General features: G+C 37.8%; 1 pseudogene across 1 annotated transcript; it reads right to left on the bottom strand.

Moving 5' to 3' along the window:
* Window positions 1–2,150: 2,150 nt before the first annotated feature.
* Window positions 2,151–2,977, bottom strand: LOC307188416 (transmembrane emp24 domain-containing protein 2-like; annotated as a pseudogene). The gene has a single exon. The product of its transcript is annotated as a transmembrane emp24 domain-containing protein 2-like (transcript).
* Between the last annotated feature and the right edge of the window lie 2,394 nt (window positions 2,978–5,371).

Raw genomic sequence — 5,371 nt, 5'->3', positions numbered from 1 at the left:
CACTGTATTAGCTTCCTATGGTTGCTGTAACAAATTGCCACAAATTGGGTGGCATAAACAACAGATATTTATTCTCTCATGGCTCTGGAGGCCAGAAGTCTGAAATCAAGGTGTTGTCAGGGCTTCACTCCCTCTGGAGGCTCTAGGGGAGAATTCATTCTTTGCCTCTTTCACCTTCTGATGGCTGTTGGCACTCCTTGGTTTATGGTCACCTCACTCCAGTCTCTGCCTTTGTGGTCACATAGCCTCCTCCTTCTCTATTCTGTGTCTTTTCCTCTTATGTCTGTCTCAAATCTCTCTTTGCCTTTCTCTTATAAGGACTGATTCTTATAAGGACTGACTTTAATACTCCACTTGTTATTGGATTTAGGACCCACCTAGTAAGCCAGGATGATTTCCTCATCTCAAGATCTTTAATTACACCTGCAAAGACTCTTTATTCAAATAAGGTAACATTCACAGTTTCCAGGCATTAGGACATGTACCTATCTTTTCAGGGACCACCAATTCAACCCACTATATTCATTGTATGCCATTTAATTTAATATCTTCCTTTTGGATTCAAGAAATAATCTTCTGTCTGAAGGTGGGCAAATGGGCTAGGGAATTTTTAGCTAGTATACAAAGAGGAACATTTAAAATATTTCTGGTTGGTGTTAAGTGCTTAGTAACTAGAGTTGAACTGATTAACACGAGTTCCACCGAATCGTTATGCTAGCTTTGCATTTGCAGAACTATAAAAAAAGGGACTAAATTAAGTTAAAGTAGCACATGACTATTCATGATTAACAATATTAAAAGTTAGCTTTTTTTGTTTCTTGTGTAATTGGACTAAAAGGTATGTGTGTATGTTTTGGTAATGGCTTAAATCAGTAGGATAGTTTTCTTACCTTACGTGGGCATTCTCATTTGGGTCATATAAGTGAAGATCCATATACGTAAACTCTTTTTTTTTAGAGAATTGTTTACTTACTGAACCTGGGGCAGATTAGATACACAACCAATTGTAAATTTACATCTTTTAACTCAATTTTGAAGTGTTTTCACACGCGCACACAAACTGGAATGCAACAGTTGTCCTAAGGTAAAACACAGTCACCTGAAACTGTTGCAAGTATTTTCACCCAAGGTTGAAAAATTGTTTATCCTGAACATGAAAACCTGTAACAAATTTAAATTAATGATATAAAACTCATTACTTGTAGTTTTCCCCTTGCAAAGATCCAAAAAAAAAAAAAAGCGCAAGTAACTAATATACATCGGTCACAACATAATTCTGGATCATCCCCACACCAAAACTAGATGCTCTTTTAATTTTAAACCCATCATCAGAGAAAGTCATTTCGTTTTATACAAAACAAAATTCAAAAGAAAAGAAAGACCCAAGTAAAACAAGAAAGAAAGAAAAACAAAAAATAGAAAGACCCAAGAAAAACAAAAACAAAAACCCTAGTACTGACAGTGATGTTCAGTACCCTAATTAAACAGTGACCAAAATGCCACTGATCAAAAGTGAAATAGTGGCTGTATATCACTGCAAAGAAATCCAAGAGGCTTTAGCCCTTTGGCATCAGAAATACAGATTTTTTCCTAGTACTGAATGCATACCTCCTACGTGCCAAGAGTGGAGAAGTGGATGTGCCAGCACAGAAAGAAAAAGAGCTACCGTTCGCTGAAACACCTAGAGAATTGGTTTTAATAGAGACTTCTTACACGGTTAGGCAGAAACCAAAAAATGGTTATTAGCTGCTTGTGTCAACAATTTTAACTGGAGGTGACTGAGTTCTAAGGTTCAGAGTAAAACTTTAGCGGGAGGAAAGGTTGTTGGTTAAAGACTTATCTTTAATGCAAAAACAAGGTAGACAAAGTATGAAAATACCACCTGGTAGCATCCTCTAAGTCACAGGGCTCTGCCATTTTCGGCTGGACAGAAAATGTCAAGATTCAGATTGTTGTTTCTCATAAAGATTCAACAAAATGAATCTTTAATGACTTGAACTGCAGGATTAGGGATCCCAAGAACGCAGTCATTTTAGTAAAGTGCTATCAGTAAAGTACTATCCTGAACAAACTGTATTTTATTATGAAAGCAAAAGGAAAGAAGATATAATAAGGACTATACACCTATATTCAAATTACAGTGTCTGAGTTCTGGAAAGACCTGTATAATGGAGGAAGAATTCAAATACGAAATTATGCCAATCAAATTTTCACTATAATTTTCCTGAAAAAGTGTTTTTCCCCAATATCTATTAATCACAAAGAAACATAAGCTGTGAATGTACAGTTCAGAAAATAAAAACATAGAAACTAATGACATTATTATGCCCAAGATATTTGGTAAACAGTGAATTATGAGTTTGGGACCATCAGGAAAAGGCTTTTTAAACAACCCTCCGGACTACAAAAAATCTCTTCAGGTAGTAGATCCGTCCCAATGTCATGGCAACTAGAACAAGAGCTTCAAAGACGGACCAAAGGACCACTCTGCTGTTTGTGCTGTCATTGACTGCTCTGTGTATTCTCTCCCGAACTTCCATGTATAGGAATGCTTTACAGCTGTCATTGCCACTGTGAGCTCATTAATCATTTCTACTAGCTTGTTCTGGTGAGCTTCTGTTTCCATGTCTTGTCCTTTTGGGGCCTCCCCAATATCAACGGTGAACATCGCTATCTTTGGAGTCATGTTGGACATTCTATTGCTAAAACAAAACTTATATGTTCCATCCATGGGAGCAGCAAATGTGTATTTCCAACTGGACTCCCAGTCTCCTTTATAAATTCATTTATTATTAGGCCCTGTAACCTCCATGTCGATGTCCAGGAAGCTGCCCTCAGCCACCTCGAAGATGAGGCCCATCTTGGTGCCCAAGGTGACCTGCTCAAAGAAGCACTCCTCGGCATGTGCGTCGATGCTGACAAAGTAGCCCGAGGCTGTGGCCACGAGGGCGGCCAGGAGCTCAGCGAGTGCCACCATGATGGGACTGGGGCTGAAGCCAGGACCGGGACTGCATCTCCAGAGCTGCCGTTGCTGCTACCACTGCTGCCTTCTCCACAATATTGTGGGGGTTTTTTTTCACATTTTTTTTAATTAAAAAAATTTTATACAGCAGGTTCTTATTAGTTATCTATTTTATACATATTAGTGTATATACGTGAATCCCAATCTCCCAATTCATCCCCCCCGCCCACACTTTCCCCCCTTGGTGTCCATACGTTTGTTCTCTACATCTGTGTCTCTATTTCTGCCCTGCACACTGGTTCATCTGTACCATTTTTCTAGATACCACATATATGCGTTAATATACGATATTTGCTTTTCTCTTTCTGACTAACTTCACTCTGTATGACAGTCTCTAGGTCCATCCACGTCTCTGCAAATGACACAATTTCATTCCTTTTTATGGCTGGGTAATATTCAATCATATATAGGTACCACATCTTCTTCATCCATTCCTCTGTCGATGGGCATTTAGGTTGCTTCAAAAGTAAATGGACTGGCTATTGTAAATAGTGCTGCAATGAACATTGGGGTGCATGTATCTTTTTGAATTATGGTTTTCTCTGGGTGTATGCCCAGTAGTGGGATTGCTGGGTCATATGGTAATTCTATTTTTAGTTTTTTAAGGAACCTCCATACCGTTCTCCATAGTGGCTGTATCGATTTACATTCCCACCAACAGTGCAAGAGGGTTCCCTTTTCTCCACACCCTCTCCAGCATTTGTTGTTTGTAGATTTTCTTATGATGCCCATTCTAACTGGTGTGAGGTGATACCTCATTGTACTTTTGATTTGTATTTCTCTAATGATTAGTGATGTTGAGCAGCTTTTCATGTGCTTCTTGGCCATCTGTATGTCTTCTTTGGAGAAATGTCTATTTAGGTCTTCTGCCCATTTTTTCATTGGGTTGTTTGTTTTTTAATATTGAGCTGCATGAGCTGTTTATATATTTTGGAGATTAACTCTTGGTCCGATGATTTGTTTGCAAATATTTTCTCCCATTCTGAGGGTTGTCTTATCGTTTTGTTTATAGCTTTCTTTGCTGTGCAAAAGCTTTGAAGTTTCATTAGGTCCCATTTGTTTATTTTTGTTTGTATTTCCATTACTCTAGGAGGTGGGTCAAAAAAGATCTTGCTGTGATTTATGTCAAAGAGAGTTCTCCCTATGTTTTCCTCTAAGAGTTTTATAGTGTCTGGTCTTACATTTAGGTCTTTACTCCGTTTTGAGTTTATTTTTGTGTCTGGTGTTAGGGAGTGTTCTAATTTCATTCTTTTACATGTAGCTGTCCAGTTTTCCCAGCACCACTAATTGAAGAGACTGTCTTTTCTCCATTGTATATCCTGGCCTCCTTTGTCATAGATTAGTTGACCACAGGTGCGTGGGTTTATCTCTGGGCTTTCTGTCCTGTTCCATTGATCTATATTTCTGTCTTTGTATCAGTACCATATTGTCTTGATTACTGTAGCTTTGTAGTATAGTCTGAAGTCAGGGAGTCTGATTCCTCCAGCTCCTTTTTTTCCCTCAAGACTGCTTTGGCTATTCAGGGTCCTTTGTGTCTCCATACAGATTTTAAGACTTTTTGTTCTAGTTCTGTAAAAAATGCCTCTGGTAATTTGATAGGGATTGCACTGAATCTGTAGATTACTTCAGTAGTATAGTCATTTTCACAATATTGATTCTTCTAATCCAAGAACATAGTATATCTCTCCATCTGTTCATGTCATCTTTGATTTCTTTCATCAGTGTCTTATAATTTTCTGAGTACAGGTCTTTTACCTCCTTAGGTAGGTTTATTCCTAGGCATTTTATTCATTTTGTTGCAATGGTGAGTGGGATTGTTTCCTTAATTTCTCTTTCTGATCTTTCATTGTTAGTGTATAGGAATGCAAGAGATTTCTGTGCATTAATTTTGTATCCTGCAACTTTACCAAATACATTGATTAGCTCTAGTAGTTTTCTGGTGGCATCTTTAGGATTCTCTATGCATGGTATCATGTCATCTGCAAACAGTGACAGTTTTACTTCTTTTCCAATTTGTATTCCTTTTATTTCTTTTTCTTCCCTGTTTGCCATGGCTAGAACTTCCAAAACTATGTTGAATAATAGTGGTGAGAGTGGACATCCTTGTCTTTTTCCTGATATTTGAGGAAATACTTTCAGTTTTTCACCATTGAGAATGATGTTTGCTGTGGATTTGTCATATATGGCCTTTATTATGTTGAGGTAGGTTCCCTCTATGCCCACTTTCTGGAGAGTTTTTGTAATAAATGGGTGTTGAATTTTGTCAAAAGCTTTTTCTGCATCTTTTGAGATGATCATATGGTTTTTATTCTTCAATTTGTTAATATGGTCTAGCACATTGATTGATTT

Source organism: Stenella coeruleoalba, assembly GCF_951394435.1.
Source record: "Stenella coeruleoalba genome assembly, chromosome: 7".
NCBI classification, from domain to species: domain Eukaryota; kingdom Metazoa; phylum Chordata; class Mammalia; order Artiodactyla; family Delphinidae; genus Stenella; species Stenella coeruleoalba.
This window is presented reverse-complemented; position numbering and strand designations above follow the sequence as displayed.